This window comes from Diadema antillarum, unplaced genomic scaffold (assembly GCF_040938485.1).
Source record: "Diadema antillarum isolate AM-2024a unplaced genomic scaffold, OU_Dant_1.0 seq00000593_RagTag, whole genome shotgun sequence".
Taxonomy (NCBI): Eukaryota; Metazoa; Echinodermata; class Echinoidea; order Diadematoida; family Diadematidae; genus Diadema; species Diadema antillarum.
Window position 1 is genome coordinate 637,010 of NW_027271524.1, and position 22,197 is coordinate 659,206.

The window sequence follows — 22,197 nt, forward strand, 5'->3', positions numbered from 1 at the left end:
CAACTCGGGGAACTCTTATTTATCTCACGAACTCTGAAGAAAAAGTCAAGTAAAAAAAAAGAATAGAGGAATAACGACAACACACAAATAAAAAAGTTAATTTCAACCTCCCAGGTCCCTTTTCAAGAGGTAAATATTTGTTCAATATGTATTTTGTAAAGACATAAGATATGAATTGGATTTTTTTCCCCTCGGGCAATTTGATTCCCAATTACAATATTCTTCATTTAGGAAGGCTTGATTTGAGTGGGAAGAAATTTTGAGAGATGTAGGTGAGAGAAACGTATTTCAAGAATTTCTGGAATCCGTCATTTACCTACATGATGTAACTGACAGAAAAGTCTTGTTAAATTTGCTTGTGTAACAGTGGCAGAATCAACCGTATTATATTGGCACTGCTGAGACACCCAGTGATGTATCTAAAAAGAAAGAGAATAAATGAAAGAAGTGTGTTTTAAAACTCAACAAATAACTGCTGTGCAATTTTGTAAATAATCAGAACTATATTTAAGGTAATGCTTAGTATAATCACTGTAATTTTAGTTTGTAATGTCAAAAGTAAATGCAATGCTAATCAAAATGATGATTTCTTTTTGTGCAAAGTTTCATGTATGTGTCTGTAAAAAAGAGAAAACACATCACAACATGCGGATGGTGTTGTGAACACAGATTTGCGTCGTCCGTATCTATGCTTTAGGTCTATCGACCCATGTTGCAAATGTTAAAGTGCATTTTAAGTATTTATATCTGTTGCTCACGTATGTCTCCATGAGTCCTCGATTTGGCAGTAACCAAAATTAAATGCAATTCGTATCAGATGTCTGGATGTATCTGGATGATTTTTATTCCTAAAAAATAAAACAAATGTACATCTATATGGCTCAAGGCTGATACCTGTAAAAGTTTCTTGGATTTTGTTTTTTGTTTTGTCAGCAATGAGAGTAAAATGTAAATCTTCATGAAGAGTTTTTCCTTGTTGTATTTCTCTTGTTTATCCATCGATAATATTATCTATCTTCTAAATCAAAACACAGCATCATATACACGGTGCAGCTGGCAAAAAAAAAAAATATATGTTATTATAAAAATATATAATATATGGTTCGAATCCCGATGGAATCCTACTTTCTTTGCTTATTTTTCCACTAATAAATCATATTCATTTCTGGTCAGTTTTCTTCTGTATGCGTTTGTTACATACTCAAAAAGCTGCATCGCTTCGGTGATCCCTCGCATTTATCCCCAAGTTGAATTATCCTTCGGATTTATGCCAGGTTTAAGTGTGTGCGTGTGTGTCACACAGAAACACACTGCTTCTGTACATCCGAGCATTGAGAATTTAGGGTTTTGGGGACGAACACTGAACTGGGGCTTATATAGCTCAGTCGGTAGAGCACCGGGCTAGCAATCCGGAGGTCTCGGGTTCGAATCCCGATTGAATCCCATTTTCTTTGCTCAAGAAATATATGTGTTACAAACTACGAAAATAAGATTTCCCTTTAATTTCTTCTAGAGATACTAAGAGAAAGAGAGGGGAGAGAGAGAAAGAGAGAGAGAGAAAAAAAAACTGAGAGAGGAAGATAGGAAAGGTAATTCAAGAATTTTTAAGCTGCAAACCAACAGACGACATATAGCCTAAGCATGCATTGCATACTGGGTGGTTTCCGAGCCAAAATTACTTAATGAATACTATTCAAGGACACGAAGAAATAAAAAGGTGTCACAGAAAATAATGTTTGTATAAGCACTGATGTTTATTGATATTATCAAAGCGGTAGTGAATATTACTGTTTAATTTGATGTGAGATTCAACTGAACCAATACTCATGATTGCAAACATGGGAAAGGTAGCAAATCTTTCAGGAGTACATATATGTTCCATTCGATTAATTTAAACCACAGTCACCTGTCAAGCTTATTTTTATTGAGTTAACTAGACCTTCGTATAATTGTATACACTTTAATTCTGCAGCACTAAAAGAAAATCACTGTGTACGAAATAAGTGCAGTAAAGCAACTCATTTACTGTTAAAAAAAGAAAAAAATCTGCGTTTGGCTGCGTACTCTAACCAAGCCTTTATGCATATTCTTTAACGTTAAGAAAAAATATTGCAACAGCAACCTCTGTATTTTTTACTTTAAGAGTACTTTGATGAAATTACTTTACATCGTAGAAAACGTAATTTATGTATCACCGGTGTTTACGATCGCTTGACTCAAAGTGACTCAACAAATCGTACAAAACATTCCCTGTTTAGCAATTGTGTAAAACAATCGAGACGTCAAGATTGTATACATGTTTGCATGATTTTTGTTTTATTGTATTGAATAATTTGTTTGGTACCGTAATTACGAGAGTGGGAAAGCGTTTCTCTAACTATTTGATCTGTTCCAAATATGTAGAGTTAAAATATATGCACACAATATGTGGTCAGAAAACAACGAATCTCGCATATGATGATCTGAACCAGAAATAGAAATGAAAAAGCATTGAGAATTTAGGGTTTCTGGGACAGACACTGAACTAGGGCTTTCTGTAGCTCAGTCGGTAGAGCACCGGGCTAGCAATCCGGAAGTCTCGGGTTCGAATCCCGATTGAATCCCATTTTCTTTGCTCAATTTTCCACTATAAAAAGAAAATAAGCAAAGTTGCCTTGTGTGGGCAGCATGCATGCATGATACCACATTTTCTTATTTGCTTGGAGTATTAAATTAATTCTAGGCATAGAAATAATGCACTGAGATGCCCTTATCTTGAAGAAAGAAAAATACTTTAAAAACATTTAATCTATTTTTCTTGAAGGCACTACTAAGTAATTGGCCTTTTCTAATTTAGGTGCAGAAAATGCCTTGCTCGTTCGCAGCATATTATCGTAAATATACTTGACTTGTTGTTCACATTGCCAATTTCGGTTTTTAATATACCTCTGACACGTCAATTTTTAATTTCTCAGCAGCTATTTCGCGTCAATAAGATTGCAGCGTTTCTAGGGATGTAGTCTCATTACCATTATAGCTAGTGCTTCTATTCGGATAGCAGATGTCATAGACCAGCAAGCCTTTTGATTTAAAATGTTATAGTTTGACACAACACACATCAACAATAGTTAATAATACTGTCATATTCTCCACATTATCACTTGTTTGGGAGTTACATGATTGGAACATAATATTATGTGACTCGTCACCAACACACTCAAACACGTGCATGGATGTATATATATGATATATAAATATATATATATATATATATATATATATATATATATATATATTCATGTGTATATACTTCGCACTAATTTATGTAATGAGACGTTTGAATATTTGATACTCTGTCATCATTTGGTTAACGTATCGAATGTGATTATGATTCAAAAATAGAAAAGAAAATCAATGAACACTTTGCTGCCGGTTACTAAATTCAAAAGTAAAATTGTACATCCCACCAGAACGGAAAAGCGTAGTGTTGCGCAAATCAAATTCTGAAACTAGAGCATTACCCATGTGACCTGTTTAATTTCAGTATTTCGCGCATATTTCCCTAGACTGTTTTTCAAAAGGTAAAGACACCAAGTTAAAATGTAGTAACTTGAATAAATGTATGGAAGCATTGTTTTGATTTCCAGAAGTTTCCTCGGCATTCTCTTGATCCCTCATTTTATTTGTTATTCAGTGGTTGCGTGTTTCGTCGTGTTAGACGATACACTCTTTTGTGCACACTTCGAAAATATGTGTCAAATGCATGTATGTGTGTGATATTATGCAACAGCAAACTCAACTGCACACAGTATCATTCAAAACAGCATTTTCATATAATCTAATGCATATTTAGGATGAATAATATATATATATATATATATATATATATATAAAATCATAAATATGAAGAGTTTAAATGCAAGAAATGTCTTTTTCTTCAACTTAAAGGGATAGTACAGTATTGGTGGAGATGAGAATTGGGCTTTTAACTTTTTGCGAGATACCAAGAAAACACTTATGACATAGTACAGAGCATACCATTTTAAGAGGAATTCAAAGTTTATTTGATGAAAATCGGGTTTGGAATGAATGAAACATCCAAAAACTAAGTAAAACAAAGCGATCGTAATGAAGTGTGGCTCCCACACTTTATTAGAATCGCTCTTTTTTGGATATCTCGGCCATTTCAAAACCGATTTTCATCAAATAAACATTGAATTCCTCATAGAATTACATGCTCTTTCATTGTTCATAAGAGGTTTCTCATTATCTCACTAAAAAAATGTTAGAAACCTGAAATTAGGTCTCAACCAAAACTGTATGATCCCTTTAAGATATTGAGGATTATAACAATATCTTTAGAAATATTTCTTGTTATGTAACGAGAGCAGTATCATTGAAAAGATTAAATTCTTTTCAACTTCATGATGACCTTACCAAAAAAAGTGAAAATGACTTTTATCTATTTTTTTTTTCATCCGAACTCTTCATAGAAAATATAATTATGTCAATGTATGTGTGCATGTGCAATGTCTTTTTGTCGATGTGCATATAGCGTAACGAGTGAGGAATCAGAAAAAAGTTAACATCAGCGCTGAGAGAGGTTAGTTTTTTGTAGGTATCAAGTTACTTTCAGAGGACATGCTCTGGAATTTTGCTGCTGCCAGGATATCGTGTTTTTATCTTTCATCCCAAAACAAGCGATAATCATTTAACGATTTTCCATCTTTGTCTCTATGTTTCTCTCTGTCCCTTTCTCCTTTCACCGACGAACGTGATCTGCAGTGTTGTCGGGCTGCCGATACCACGTGCCGCGAGAAATCAGTATAAATCCTGGTCGCTTTTTCAAATTCCAATATATCATCCCCATGGAACGGATTTGAGCGCCAACGGCAATTTATACTACGATAACAGCATTTCACGCCGTCTAGAGCATCGCCTTTTAATCATATCGGGCAGGGCATGATTTGCCAATTTCCGCGGGATTGTGAAAGGAGAAAATTGGGTCGATAGGCATAACGGTGTAGAGCGACAAACACTGGGCTTTAACACAGACAGGGGCCTCGGGACATCATGTTTTCAATTCACACATTTCAAATGGGGACAGTTTAATGGATGGAGGAACATTTACACTTACCCTTTTGTTAGTAGATGAGTCTTTGACATTCGTACTGACATTTCAGTTTCATCAAAACTTGGTTTGATGTGAATGCCTGCAAATAGTGATCCTTTGATAACAAAACTTTAATCGGTTTTAAATATGTTATGAATAATTCACAAAAAGCGAGCACAGTTTTCATTTTCATATCACAGCCATACTAAAAGTAACACCAGATCACGAAGCCTCGTTCAGGGAAGCCTTACACATATCTATATATGTGTATGTATATATATATATATATATATATATATATATATATATATATATTTCTAAGCACATAATATTCATGTACATTCATTTTTATCTACAATACTACATGGAACGGTGATTCTAAAGACGAGTTGAATATATCATTCACTCATAACAACACCAAAACGCAGTTTCTATTTGTTGGAAGCTTACTTGATTTTTATCACTATTACAGTGCAGAAAACAAGCGAAGTGAATCACTTATACCGTTCGGCTAATGACAAAAGCGTATCCAATGTTTCACCCTGCCAACCCTTTGTAATCTTTGTTCATCATTACATAACACCGAAGAAAATTTTGTAGAATATGGGTCAAATTTATAACACCATATATATGTATGTATATTTCAATTTTCAATTCAATTGTACTTAATTTCCATCCAAGAAAAGGTAATACAAATACATCGTATACATTTGATAAGTCCTATTGTTAACAATTTGTAAAGAAACACAAATCATAAAGTGTACAAGAAAATAATATGTGAACGAATGAATGGATTTAATTTAATATGTACCTTGCAATGGTGTCAAAAAGTAATATAAAGCGATGGAAAAGAGTTATCTGCTAAAAAGAGGAGCTTGTAAAACATGAATCACTCGAAACACAGTTTGCCAACATCATATATATCCAAATTTATCTTTTTACAGTTAGATTATTAGATAACCGATATCCATGTTGAAGGTCAAATAAAGAACACATTGTATAGTATTCGTTTTAAAGTATAGAACACATGCAAAGCACATGTATAATGGAAATTGCTGAAATTGTAGAAACTAGTTATAATGAGTATCTTATTTGGTTACATTATGATTGATTATCATTGTTAAAAAAATCTAAATGATGCCATACAGAGAATAAATCAAATCAAATCAAATCAAAGTTAAAGTGAAATAAAGTGTTACATTTGAAGAAAAAATGTGAAATCTAAAGAAAATAAAAGAAATTGTTTTGATATCCGTTACAAAAATAAAATCAGAATTGAAAAAAGGCTAAAACTGGAAATTCCCGATTACTTCTAAAGAAACAAGAATGGCATGATTAAGACATTGATCAATGACAGGCTCGTGGTAAAAATCGTTTGTTTCCTTTCCTTTTGATTTAGTCATCATTCCAGTGAGTCGCGGTATACTCTTCGTCAACAACAACAACAACCTTCTGCATGAAGGAGGCAATTCTATATTGTTCATGATGGTGAATTTTCAAAATTGACAGAAATTGAAACTTAAGAAAGAAAGGGAAATGAAGCTTTGTAGGCGTACATGAAACTGTCGTTCAAATCTAAAATGAACAGCCTATCGACAACAAAATGGAAAATTTTCGGTATCTTCCTTCTTTCGTGTGTAAGCATATGTCTTTGTGGTTAGTTACTTCTCTTGAAAGTGTTTTTGTTACAGCAGCAAACAAATTACTGGCTTTACTTCAGTGAAAGAAAATGAATATTTGGGCAATTTCTCTGATTAAAGAAGGGGGTCATTTGTCCTCTTTCTCTTCGAGTGTCCTGTTTATTTACGACCACGAGGAAAAGCTAGCATCTACATCCATTGGCTCACATCTTTAGGGGTTTGTGGTGCACAAGTGGAAGGGATATCTGCTGGAGAATGATCATTTTATTACGATAAACCTCTTCATATCTACGGCTTTTGACGATCCATCTCTGCGCTACTCCGCTGTGCGTTCTCATTTCGATCCGAAAGGCTTGCAATTTCTCAGGATTCCCGGCCGTCGTCGGCTTTTCAGAAAGTCAATATTCAACGGAAAATCCTGAAATTCGATCTAAATCTTTAAGGATGACATGCTGCGTAGTGCAGGCTCCCCAACCGAGGTGCGTTTAACTCCGTCGGAGAGAAAGCAGACAAAATGCGACCAGTGATGCAATTGGTGCAGGCCAGCGAGTGGGCGAGCTTGCAGGAGGCGAAATGAATCCGACGTCGATGGAAAGCTGAGGAGATAGAAGTCTTCATGGACGCCGTGCGAATGTTTGCTGAAATAGCAATCAAATCTTCAAAAGCAGATTTGCTGGCTGTTTAAAGCGAGGTCAGTAACTCATACTTTTGACACCGAAGTCAATCGGAGTACGAATTGTAATACTACGTGGCAGGTAAATGAACTTGTGATATTGTAACGGCGTAGTTTGTCTCAAACCCAGTGAGATTAAGCCTTGAAATCTCCAATCTCCTAAATACTGTGAAATTAAGAAATTCTACAAAGCTATTAAGAGTATTCCTACAAACATCAGATTTTGTAAGCATGTCTTCTAAACACGTTGAATTTTCTTCGGTACACTGAAGTCAAAGAAGTGCATGGAAGTGTTCCCAACTGTAATATAATTTTATCATACGTGTAAATATTTTCATTATGTTGCATATCATCATATCAGGCCTTCCGAAGCCTGATACCTTCTTAATTCATTTTTATGAATTACCTAAGAATGCATTCAATTGATATATTGTAATAAAACATCATATACAGATAGGGACGTCCATTCGTTGGGTAAACAAGTGATATAAGAACATTTCGCCTGAATTTATCGAAAGAAAAACAACAAACTCTGATAGTTTTCTAAATCAGTGCAAAGGTTAACAAATAGATAGAGATAGATAAATATACAGATAGATAAACATGTAAAACAAATGAGTAAATTACTGAACGAATAAGTAAGGGAAATCTTATGGAAATAAATAAATACATCAAGGCGTAGAGTATTCCTCTGCAACCTTTTTTTTTCCCTTAAATTTCAGCCTCTGTCACCAATTTCCATTCCATCGGCAGACGTAAGGAAGCAAGCAGGACTCTTGTATAGGTATGGATGCTATCTCTGAGATCCCAAACACTATACCATCAGCAGGCGATCAGCTCCTTACTAGCCTGCTCTGAAGGAGGTGTGGAAGATGATAATCGTCCCCACTCCATTTCACAGATCAATGAGAGATGCCTCGGGCATCCTCTCCAAGCTGCGGTTAATGTATGACATACCCGCCGGCTATTTGTCAGATTATTGGACGACTCCGAAGACCGAGGGCTTTGACCAACAAAAAAAAAAAGAAAAAAAAAGAAAAAAAGAAAAAATGTACCTGGTTTTTGTAATGTGTTATTTGAGGCTCTACATTATTCGTTAAAGCGATTTGGAAATGATCTTTTGACATTGTATATGAAGTACGGAGCGAAGTATTAGAACTGTCAAAAGAAAAGGGATTGGTCAGAGTAGGCTAATGTGAAGCATAATTTAGCTACTAGTACGTCTGTAACATTGATATCTGATGAATTATGCATTCTCGTGAAGAAAGTGATCAACTTGAGTTAGTGAATACAAAGACAATTTGTTTGAGTACAATCACTATAACATACTATCCAACTTTCAAAACTTTCAAACGTCTGACATGGGGACAAGACATAAAAAAAAACTGATCAAAATGGCAAGCATCGGTTGTCTCATATGAATTCTTTTGACCATTTAGCCACTGAAGATTCTGTAATGGCCTATGGTTCACTGATGGAAAGGTACAATAATATTGCTCTCATTTCGACAACGTTACAAATGATATGAAATAGCTTACTGCATGTTTATTTTTGTCTAGATATATTATAAGTTAAGTTCATTATTTGAATAAGAGTAAGACTTTACCAAGAGAATGGTTTATCACAGAAATACAATTCTGACATACATCGTTGACCTTTGACCTTTTTGAAATTACATTATTACATGTAAAAAAAAAAATGTTAAAGCATGAAACTATGTAAAATACCGGAAACAAATACGAACTGGCGGTTTCGGGCGTTTTAGGGATTAATGGGTGAATTCGTTAGCCTTGAAGCTTCCCAGTGACAAACAATTTGTACCCCTTGACTTTCTAGATTCAAGACAAAAATGGTGAGAAAGCAGACCACTTGATAGATACAATCTCGAGTAAATTGCTCTATGGGATGTAATATGGCTCAGTCGGTATCTCGTCGGCCGCTCATTCCATATGATCCGGGTTCGGTTCCCGACTGAGCCATGTTGTGTGTAATCGCACCGTCGTCCCCTCTTGAAAGAGGCAAAACACTAATAAGCCACTCGGACAGGATATAAAATGGAGGTCCCGTGTGTGAGAGAGTCACAACTCATGCACGTCAAAGATCCCGCTTTACTCATTCATCGCAAAGAGCAGGGTGCACAACCCGCGGTGAAGTGGTCCTGACTCATATTAACCTGGACTCCGTGGAAGACCAGCTAGTGCAGCTGAATATGGGCTATCCAGCCATCTTCTAGGATAGAAATGAAAAGAATAAAATCAAACAAACCAAAAGATGCGACCAACCATATGAGATTTGGGTAAATAGCTTGTGAATTCGGGCTAGTTACGCGTGACAATTACAGTGTCATGATGATTACTTTTGGAGAAGATATATATATATATATATATATATATATATACATAATATATATATATAATATCCCAAATATATGCAATTATATTGCATATATATATATATATATATATATATATCACCCCCCAGGGGCATTTTAAACTTCTTCAAAAAGAAAAAGGCCAGAGTAAAACCTTTTCCACAGGAAAGATCTCTGCACAGCTAAAACAGATTTTGTCTATAATAATATTCTTAAGTATCGCCACAAATTATCTGAATTGCGATCCACAGCCTTGATCACTAAAATGATGGTGATATTTGCTGCGCCTTTTCAATGAAGGTTTTATTATGCAACTTTTTGTTATTCCGACTTTGGCTGAAATCGAACTGTCATCCTGGTAAACAGAAAACATCTTAAACCTCATGAAATGACATTGACAGCAAGACAAATAAAAAAAACAAAAAAAAACACCCATTAAAGCGTAAACATAGGTAATAACATAGATTGCAGGTTCAATATGTTTTCAAACCAACTCTTAACATGTGTTAAAAAACACAACTAAATGCGATTACTTGTCTTTGTTATAACAGTATCTGTTTCTCTTTAGCAAAAAATGAATGCAGCCAAATAAACAGAAGGCAAGCGCATAGTAGTGCTCTGCTATATGCCCATCATTACCCACAATCAAAGCAACTGCTCCTGTAATTAAGAAGAAGCAAACTAATAGACGCCTCTGAGCAACAGGTACAAGTGAAATAAATCTTCATTTGTGTATTACCAAATGAGGGGCGCGATGCCCTTTTTAATCTGATGAGTCGCTATATAGGCCTTACATGATATAGGTGAATCAATGATAAGACGGTCAGGTCAGATTAGATTATCATGTTGATATACATTTTTGAGAGTTTTCAAGAGAGAATCCTCGAGAAATCTGATTGTGGTGAGGCTAAAAGTCAAAGGTGATGTAAAAGGGCGACGGAGGAACGAAATGCTATCACCACTAAGACATTGGAGATGGTAAAAGGGTGCACAAAGGTAGCGAAGGGGGAAAGACGGAAGGAATGAAGGAGAGAGGGATATAGGAATAGGAAAGGAGGAGAGGGGGAAATGATATGGGTGAGAGAGGAAGGGTAGAACAGGTGGAAGGTGATGGAATAGAGGTGGAAGAAATTGAAGGAGGAAGGAAGAGAAGGATAGAGATGGGAAGGAAGAAGATAGTGGTAGGAATGAGGAAGGGGAGAAAGCAGAAGAGGGAAGGATGGAGGAATTGTTTTTTTCTTACCAAATACAAGAAACTTATAAAAAATAGTACGAACTAAATACGACGCTTTGCGGGAAGAAGGCAACGTGGGAACCGAGGTAAAAGCATTATCTCTGCTTGTCTGTCAGCCACACACACGAGTTCTATTATGAATGAGGGGGAAGCGGTTAATTTCTTTATAACCATGATAACACTGCAAAGTGAATACAGTTATAGATCACTGAAATCAGACAGACATTTATATTCTTTCGTTTGAATTAACTTGATTTTATATCCGCATTTTTCACAAAATACATTGAACAGTGCAAAGAAATCTTAAGATTGAAAATGATTAAACATTAAAAGATATTATGTATTTAAATCATTTCAATAATACTATATGCACAAATTTTCGCTATTATTCTTTGGTTGTTTATTAACTTTCGGTTTGGTATAATGAAAATTTGAAGAAATGACTGGATTGACCTGAACTGGACATACAGATTGAAATTATAACACACTATGATGAAATGTCCTCTCCTTGCCCATTTCGAAGCGCCCGGGTTTATCAACATCTGTTTTAATAAGATTTATAATGGGCGATACTGATAGCACCTCAGTCATTGCTTCATTCTTCTCCCTACGTTAGAATTGATTGTAAATCAAACCGTGATTTCTTGATTCGAGTTTGATCGCCACTGTGATCATGTAATCGTGTTGTGATGGATGTGTACTGGGGGGGGGGGGGCATTTCATGAAGTGTTTTGTAGGACAAATTTGTTACACAAATTTGCTCTCAGTCAATCAGATGCAAGGATTTCAGTAGCTTATAACAGTTTGTCAGAAGAAAAAAAAATAACAAACGCTTCATTAAATGCAACCCCCCCCCCCCCGGTCTAGTGTAACGTGCATTACTCTTTAAAAAAAAATCGAGTGAAAAGTTTCACGCTTGAAGGAGTGAATACAAAAAAAGAGTGAATTTAGAGTGAAATTGGAGTGAATTTTGAGTGAAAATGTTCATTTTCACTCATTTTGGAGTGACCTCAGGGATCACTCGAAGATTTTGGAGTGATCCCTGAGGTGTCACTCTAAAACGAGTGAAAATGAACATTTTCATTCAAAATTCACTCCAATTTCACTCTAAATTCATTCTTTTTTGTATTCACTCCTTCAAGAGTGAATATTTTCACTCGATTTTTTTTAGAGAGTACTCTTTCAATGAGAACAGAAGGGGTCGAGTCCCGCTGGGTTCCTCCTGCTATCGTTCATATAATAAGAATGCAAGTAATAAAGTGCTTATGTTATAACCAAGTGTACAAATGGATGAATATTGTGAAGAAAGTGTGGCACACACTGTGCATGAGCACTCCCCAGCATAATGGCAGTGTGTATGACTCGATCGATCCCCAGGGAGTGACGTATTAAAGTGTAGTGTAGGCTTGATTCCAGCAACTTATGAAGTATAGTGACTTGTATAGTATTATACGTTGCAAAGCACTGATGTGAGCTTCACGATGGTGTGGGAAGGCAGTACATGTATATAAAAACGTAACACACACACACACACACACACACACACACACACACACACACATCACCAAAAACCCACACGCATACATATATACATGTTTTTTATGTACTGAAATTTCTTTTATTATTCAAGATGACATGGTAACCTAAAGAACAATAATCTGATTCGCCGATATTGAGAAAGGCTGCATCTTTATCAACACATTATTATTGCATTTTGTTGCTTTTTAATGATCAGAATATCTCCTTAAACATTTAGAATTCTTAAAGAAATCGAGCAATGTTTTGAAGCTCGAAATTTCGGAAGAAAGCTACGAACTGTCGAGGTAAGGTTCTCTCGTTTATAAGACAATGCCTGATTCATTGCTCAGACGACCGTAATAAGGTGAGTGGGTAGGTTTTACGAGAAAATGAAATTATTTCTTGTTTTTCGGCGGAGTAGCCATTTCGGCTCCTAATAAAGGGAAATATTCCCCAGGGCCACGTATATTCCGTGGCGCATTCAATCGCTGAACAACATGCGACCGTCAAGAGATCATACAAACAACGTTCGCGCCTGGCCTTACGTTAGAGGGCGTCGTGTAGTGTTGTTGCACTAACTCCACTTGCACCGAAAAGCGTCACGTTGATTCTTGCATCGAGAATCAGAATCAGAAAAATCAGGTATCGAGACACTATAGACTTTGACACCGAAAATTCGACGCAAGAAAATGAAATGAAAGATGAAATATGCGTGAAATCTAAGTCTTAAATCATGTCAGATTTGGGCATTTGTAGTTGATTTGATTCCTTTTTTTCGTCCTTTAAAGCGCATGATTATGAAATATTGCGGATTACCGTTACCGTTGCTACCCGTATAACCTCCTGATTCAAGACTCATAGTTATCAATGATTTCAGTATACCAGCTGTCAACTCTAGGAACTCCATAAACTTGCTCATGGCGATGCAGTGCGATGGTTAGGTAAATTTCAAGACTTCCACGAGTCAATGCTTTGTGCTCTTTTTGAGACTGAGACTACTTGTATCCATTTATGCAATGATTATAACCCTTCTCAGGATCAGGATACACATTCAGAGGAGTAGTAATAGTACATGATACGTACGTAGAGTGGGTGTGCAGCGCAGAGGGCGCTATGCCTGCTCGAAAGCTTGATTATGATTGGACCAGAAACGGAAGGAAACTGAACACTGCGGGCAAAACCAGAAACTTTACGATACAAGAACGGTTTTAGTGAGTCTATAATCATCTTATCAAAAAACTTCATGTCTCAGCAGTGACGCACTAGACTAGCACCATAATGGTGAGTTGTAATCTATCCATCAGCCCCGAAATCTTCGTACTATCAATTTTGTTTTCAGAATCCCTTTTCAAAATGTTAGGTATTTTTAAAAGACACTACAGTGTATGAATATTTGTTTCAAGTTTCTCTGGCAAGGGTCGTGCTGCGAGTTCTACATGAGCATCTTGTGTGTTATTACTTAATTGGTTAAAAATACACACTTGTTGCTAAAGCCAAGGGGAATATAATGTTAATGGCCACGATCAATGTCTCCCCTTGCAACATTCAAGAGTCCAGTACGACATTGGTCGTTTCTCACCTCCTTGGTTTTACTTAGGGCCTATCTCACTAGACAGTATCGATAGAGGAGCCTCGAGTGCCGCGAGATTAAAGGGCATCGCACAGTCGATGCATAGGCCCTACACTTTCACATTGTAATTTTGTGCATGCAAAAAGAAAACCAACAACAACAACAACAACAACTACAACAACAGAAGATCAATTTAGATCAGTCAACCACATACTTTACTTTGCTGTATATCATAGTATACTCTTGAAATTCAGTGGGAGGGATAGGCCTACAAAACAAGTATACCACGCCATTATTCGAGGTTCTGGTTAAACCATGTGCCTTCGGTGACTTCAGTAGCACTATTTTCTTCGGGGCTGCGCCCCTCAGAAAAAAAGGACTATTGAAGTCACCTCATGCACGTAATAGTTTCAACCAAAACCTCTCTATCAGGCCAGGGGCCTGTTTCACCGTAAGAATCTAAGTCGATGTTAAAATTTAATACTGGTATTGGCTAAAAAATATGGTATGCCACTGGTTTCCCTGTTCCATTTTATTACCTTTTCATCACCCACTTCAAATTTTCATAAATATCTACAGATCAATTCCTTTGTTATTTATTTTATCTTGTATTATCAATGCCTACATGAAAAAAAGTCTCCAAAATCTTCGTTTTCATTAGAAAGTTGAACAATATCAAAGACAAACACAGCATACCATAATTTTCAGTCAATCTAAATTTTAAGATCGACTTGACTTCATTGTGAAACAGGCCCCCGGGATGGTATTGTATTTTGCATACGACCCTGTAGACCTGTAACTGTAGTATACAACAGGACTGTACTTCCAGGGAGGTACTTTTTGTACTGCCCTTCCCATCCACTCCCTGTTGAAGCACTGTCCAGCAACAGTGCCGCCTACCTAGTTTTTTTTTTTTTCAGTGCCTCATTCTTTATAATATGCGGCACTGAGGGTTTTTTTTTTTTTTTATTATTATTATTAAAGAGAGCCATCTACGTCGAAAAACCCCGTGGAGGGACATCGGAATCAATCCATATCGGAATCGTTGCCAAGGATGGCTAACGCTCCAGCTTGGTTGGATACTCTCAGGAAATCAAGGAAGACCGCCTTAGTCCAAGATGGTGAGGTCATCTATTTTCAGGCTTTAACATAAACCGCCTATACTTTGCGAGGTTATAATGCTGACGGTTTATATATCTATGGATTTCTCCTGTAATTGTAGCCAGTTAACCTGACAACCGTTTTAGAGTTAGCATGCTCAAACACGAGTGTGAATAGATAGGACTACAGACCTGCAGACTGTACAGCGTGCAATCAGCAGTAGGCTCAGCTCTGCTTTTCGGCGCTGATGCGATGTATGCCTACAGGAGAGCTAACGTTAGGCCTGAACTTGATAGAATCTACTTCTTTTGTATCCATGTCAATATCATAAATTGGCATACTCGTGAAATAGTCCCCACCACTGCGTGTCCGTACTAATACTACGGCGGCTAGCCTCGTGAATTCAGCCCCACCGCCCCCGCCACCGGGCCGTGTGGCGTTCGTTCATTGCCCGGTGGCGGTGTGTGTGCGTGCACAGCTCCGGCGATACGGTGCAATAAACTCACTGATAATGATATAATTATAAAGACGAACGTTAGAGGCCAAAGCTTTTGAATTAGTATCGGTCATCGAGCACTGTGCGGAGGGAAGGACAAAGAAAAATCTTGAAAGTTCACCTCCTCGTAGACGTATCTCCCTCATTTTATCACCAAATCCCTTTAAACTTCACACATATCTATCTATATGTATGATTTTTGGGCGAAACTGCTGATGTATCTTTTGAGATATGTGTGTTTTTCTGTTAAAGTCGACCATGGGAAAGGGTTACAATTTTTTCTGGACATAAGTCTGCGCCTGCATGAATGTGCATTTGATTAACATATTATTGCTAGTCTGTATACACCAGACTCACTACCTGTGAAGTTTCGTGTTGGAGCAATTAGTAATTAGGTGAAAATAAGAGCAAAAAGACAACCAAATTTAAGAGAAAATACTGGACATGCACAACTAGATCATCCTCCTGCGCATGCGTTCTCTTCTGATCAGTGCACGCTTAGCCAATCAGCAGTGGTGTCAAGTTCGGCGCAATGGGCCAGGTTTCGGTTTTCGGTCCACAGGGAGGTGAGTGGGCAAGAGAGGAACCCTGCAATGTGCTTCAACTGTTTCACGCAAGACGAAAACCAATACATTAGACTGCGTACTGCTTATGCTTTGGATTTTACGTGGGTCACAAGTGACAGTGATCTCGATTTTTTCTGGACATATCCGTGTGCCAAATGATACAGAAAAGATATTTTGAACACAGTATGGATATACTACCATAAGTCATATACCAAAGTTTCATTCTGGAGCAATGAAGGAAAATGTGACAAAAAAAACACTTGTTTTGAGACCAAATTTTCTGTCTTGGAAGCTAAGTTTCGATGTTATTTTCACAAGTTTATCCTCTATTAAACCCAAAATAACTAACATTGCAAGTTAGAGAATAGTTTCTTCTTCAATTTGCTGTATAGATTTAATCATTTGATGGCTTCTGAGGTGAGATATTGTGATTGTCCTGCAACACTTCCCCAGCGGCTTTGCGTACACAAGCTGTCTACTTTATGCAAATATATGAGGCTTCGGGGTGCAATGCTTTTGGCGAGTTAATTGCACCGTATCGCCGTGCCTGCATACGTGTGTAGTTTAAAGCACAGCGGTGGGGCTTTCTTCCACAGTATAAGTTGAGTAACATTAGTATCTAACGAGTTAGATCTACGGTATTCATACTCGTGAATGCGACCCCACCAAACGGTGTTTATGCGAGATTGATATAGCAGCGCGGCCGATTTTCACAGCATAGCATCTTTTGTCCTCCCTTTTGGTTGCCTTTCTCCCGTTTTTTTCTTTGGTCTTCAACTTTTTATTCTTGGAAGGACTCCCTAATGTCCCTCGACTAATTTAACGGCCAATTTAACCAATCCATAAATACAACCCTATCACCTAACCTAACCTTGCGTGCAAACGCACAGGTGCGCGTGCACTGCGTTGGGGCCGATTTCATGATTTTGCCCATAAATTCTGGAAATGCCCCCAAACTCCACCAAAATCACAGGAAATACGTTTTATATTCTGTTTCCATTCACCCACATTTGTCACATATTTTGAAGTAGACACTCTAAAGTTTACCGGTCTAGACTTTTACCACCTAACTGTTAGTTACAGGTGTTAGGAATCGGACACCGTCCTAACCGCACCGGCGACCCCAACACGTTCGTGACGGGCTGTTACAGTGCTGTATAAGAGAGTCTGGGCAACTGCTGAATTGGAGGCCATGTCGTTCCCCAGTATATTACGCATTTCGCATTACAGGGTTAGCGTAAAAGCAAGCCAAATAAGGGGTAGTGAACAATGTGAGCAATGCGTATGAGCACACTTTGTTAACGACATGGCTCCACGAAGTTCACAAGACCAGTTTTGACCAATCACAGGCTTCAAAATTCATCAGCCGAAAACTGGGTTGACCAGACTCTCTGTATATGGTTACTGGTTACAGCGCCCCAGAGTTATAGGAACACCCTACATCATACCTGTAAATCAGTTGAAAGTGGGCAGTACCATTATTGGTGATGTCTTTGAAAATGTTTTTAAGAGAACAAGATTTCGTTAGTAGGTAGAATCATAGCCCATGAGAGAGGTTTGCCTTTTCTTTTTCAAAAGAATGTGACCTAGCAATGTCGTGATTCATGCCTCATGAGTCATGGTATGTAAAATCAATGGTTTTGAAAAGTAGGCCCTTTACTACTGTAGATCTAATGTGAACTTGGGTAGTGGCACTGGCAAAATGACCACAAGTCTTATTAGGGATCCATGATGTATTTTCATTGTCAAAAGCTTTTTGTGGCCATTAGAATCTCATGTAAGCTTTTATGTTTAATTTTATCCTTTGATGGCCATTACCTCATTTAAACCTGTTTTGATGTTTGATTTTATCCTTTTTTTTCAATTAATTGATTTTTATTTACTTTTTTTTTTCTACAGGGCGGAGAAAGATTCATTTTATTTTGCCAGATGGCAAGGAGCTGGTTGAGGAGTATGATGTGAAAACAAATGATCTTCTTGGTAAGAAAAGTGGTTCTAAGTTTCCCATTTGTCTGCTGTAAATAATACATGTACATGTACATCCATGTAACCTTGAAATGTTATTATTAATATTATTATTGTATTTTTGGTTTCTAAAACAAAATTTCCAAGGAAACATACAGAGTAGATTTAGAACTCTCATTACATCGTGTTTTGTGTCTTGACCTGACATAAGCATTGCTTCTTTCCATATTTTTCCTCTCTTTTTGATTCTTGTAACAGATAAAAAACTATGTTACCGGTATTCATAAGTCATTAAGTGTTTAATGATTTTCAATCCATAGTGCGGAAATGGAAAACAAAGAGCATGCTTGGCCGGGAAGGCAAGTGGGAGATTGAGGTTGGAGAACAGTTTTGCCACCCAACTGTGTCCGCGGAAGCAGAGCATCTGAGAGAAAGCAGTTCAAATGTAAGCTCTTTATAGGACTATGTCCCTGATGAACTTTACAAGAGAATTGACCGTTTAACCCCATGAGGCATAAATGTGTGATCAGAAAGTAATGTTATGTGCGGGGGGTACTGTAAAAGTGAATATTTTTGTTCGACTTAGCTTTCGTGTTCGGCTGGGTAAGATGAGTTTCAGGTTTTTTAAATTTCACAAAATCAAGATTTTGGTTGCGCAAAATGCACAAAAATTTGAACACCACGAAAATTTCTACATTTACAGTGTAGTAATTGGCACCTCAGGCACATTGTATAGTATAGCAGTGTTAGTCGCATAACTGATGTACAACCTGTATGCTTTGAGTAAAGAAAAGGAAGTTTTTTTTGTGTTTTTTTTTCCCCCTCCAATCATGCCCTTCTCTATCACTGTGGTTCATGAATATTTTAGCAACAGGAAGTTTCTCAGCACTTGAGAATAGACAATTTGCCTGAATTCTTCTGATCCTGGCACATGATAATAGGGTGCTTATCTCGTGTCTTGCAATTCCGGGCATATTACTCTATTGTATACTAAACTGGATGACATCGGTGCAGAATATGCATCAGAGGCATTGTAATTTCCAAGCTGCATGCTCTTCAATCAAAGTGTTGCAAACGTTGATTTTGTCAGTGGTTCAATAGACGAATGCCAAGAGTGAGTAGCAGTTTGCTGTGAGTTTGCCTTGTTGATAGAATGATACAACTCTTGTCTGTTTTCTGCCCCATTTATCAGCCTGTTTTCACGAGAAAAGACAACAGCAAGTCTTTCCAGTGGAGGATCAGGAACCTGCCGTATCCCCTAGCAACATACAGCACCACCGTGGACCAGGAGAACAGATGCTGCATCATCCGAACGTCCAACAAAAAGTGAGTGTGTGATTTGTCACAGTCCTAATCATGATGGTAGTGGCAGATTTTGCTGTTGTTTTTACACTTTAGTCTGTCAGTGTTTTTTTTGTTCTGGAACTAAGTAAAATGAGCACATTTTGCCCTCATGTTCAGTAGTTTTCCACTGCATGTGAGTTTTTTCTTTAATACGTTTGTGTTAGAAAAAAAGGTAGACCTTAAAGATCACACTTTCAACGGAAGATGCATAGTAACTTCACTTATGTTCGAAGTGCTGTGGTAGCAATTGCATGTTTATTCAGTTACATTTTCTTTGTTTGAAATGACTATGTCAGTGATGTTTGGCTTCAGGGAATGTCACATCTTTTGTATGGTAGGGTCAAGCATGCTCCCAAACATGGCCTGGGATCCTTGTGAAAAGAAAGCATGTCATGATGAGTTGATACATTTAATCAGTTTTCATGATAATATACTTTGTGTGTGTCCTGACAATTCTTATCAACCTTACTTGTTTTCCTCATGTGTAATGCTAATTAACCTTACTTGTTTTCCTCGTGGGTTTTTTTTTTTTTCTGATGTGTTTCCAAGGTACTACAAGAAATTTACAATACCTGACATGGACCGTGCAAACCTTCCCTGCAGCAAGATGCCATCACTTTTGCTCACAGTAACAACACTCTTATCATTTCAGTAAGTCCAGTGTCGTATGTTGTAATTAAGGACAGCATCTAACTTTACTGTGCAACAGATGCACATATATATGTTGCATGTATACCAATATCAACAACTAGATGTCGGGAAGAATGAAATAATCATAGGAATGTAATACTACTGTAAATGTAGTTTATAGTAAATAGGAATGTAACAGTATTGCTAATGCAGTGAAATTTGTTTTACAAGTCAGTAGTGCAATGCAACGTGCCATTCTGATACTGTACTTTTTTTCTGTAAGTGATTTGTTCATGCAGCGTACATGATCTCTTCCAACAAGGGAAAGTTAAAGTAGCATTTACAGGTGTCCACATGGCAACTACATTTCAGTACAAATATACTAGTCATTTTATATACACAGTTGTGAAAGGGATGGTTACACTTCATCAGAATGGCTACTCACGAGAAGTTTTCCATTCTGGTGTGTTATAAATATTACAGAAAGAATTCACATTATTTGCACATAACGTGTGCAACAAGTAAGTTTTACGTCTTCATGAAGTACATAAAGTTACTGTGGGCACAAGTAAAGAATTATGTGTAGAGATGGACCAATATTCTGCATCCTTGAAAAGGTAAACTTGGCTTGATGTGAACACTATTGTACATGTTCATGTAGCTGAAAGTCAGAGTGCAGATTATTAGAACTGCCAATCCCTCAAACCTCATAATACTCTTGTACGTCTTACTCAACTGAATCTCTTCTTCTTCTGGTCCATCTTCCATGCTGCAGTACAAAAAGCCGGCTGAAATCTTGGACATGGAGAAACAAGTCCAGAAGGAACTGGAGAAGGTCAAAAGTAGTCGTGAAGGGACATGGAGTGCTCACCCAGCTAACGTGTTGAGTAACCTTGAAGGAACTACCCACTGCTGGAGAGCATGCTATCGTTGGATGTGCGGAATTCTTGGATTGGATCGCAATGAAACAGTAAGGAACTACCCATTGCTGGTGAGCATGCTATCGTTGGATGTGCGGAATCCTTGGATTGGATCACAAATGAAACTGGATATACCAAGTCATCCTTTGGCTTCAAGCACATCATGTCCAGGGTAGACCATGAGTTGTGTTAACATGTTGCGGCAGCATGCTTATTTTTTTCTCTTTTTTTTGCCTGAGCATGTTCCGTGCTGTCACGATGAATTCTTGAATCGGACCCCAAATAAAACAGGATATGTATCCAGCGACATCCTATGAGAGGCAGTATTTATTATCATGTCCAGATGGTCCACGAGGGGTTTAATCATGTCATAGCAGCATGCATTTTTTTTTTTTTTTGCCGCGACATCCTAAAGAAATGCTCCATATCAAAATGTCATGCCAAAAATTGATGACCTGCTGACCCTGCTGACACTAAGAAACAAGTACCGTTATCTGTAGACAGAAAAATCAATCATCTGGAGGAGTCTTTTTTATCATTTTTTTTACATTTTTGGCTATAGGAGGGAATTCCGTGAAGCCAGACGTACAAATGTAGTCTCCGCGGGACATATCCCTGACGACCAGATACAGACTGATCTTTCGGTCAACGTTGTCTGCTCAGTTAAAAACATATCTAGTTATAGCTAAAGATTTGTATCTGTGAATCGCAGCCCATTTACCGTAGTCAGATGATCAGGAATGAGACTAAGAAAGTTCCACAGAGCATCAAGAGAAACCTACTGCAGAGCTGTCGAGGCCTTGGACCCTTGTCACCAGGGATTTTTTATGCCTCCGCCACGTAGTGGTGCCGGAGGCATTATGTTTTCGGGTTGTCCGTCCGTCCGTCCGTACGTCCGCTTTCGTTTACGCGATAACTTGAGTAATATTTACTGGAATTTTACCAAACTTGGTCCAAGTATGAAGTATGATAGGGCAATGATTTGATTAGATTTTAGGTGAAATCGGCTAAAGGTCAAAGGTCAAAGGTCAAGGTCAAATCATGAAATTTATCCGTTTACGCGATAACTCAAGACTG

At 37.5% G+C, this 22,197-nt stretch overlaps 1 pseudogene; it reads left to right on the forward strand.

The window, feature by feature from the left end:
- Positions 1-15,152: 15,152 nt before the first annotated feature.
- Positions 15,153-21,964, forward strand: LOC139735711 (protein DPCD-like; annotated as a pseudogene).
- The last annotated feature ends 233 nt before the right edge of the window (positions 21,965-22,197 follow it).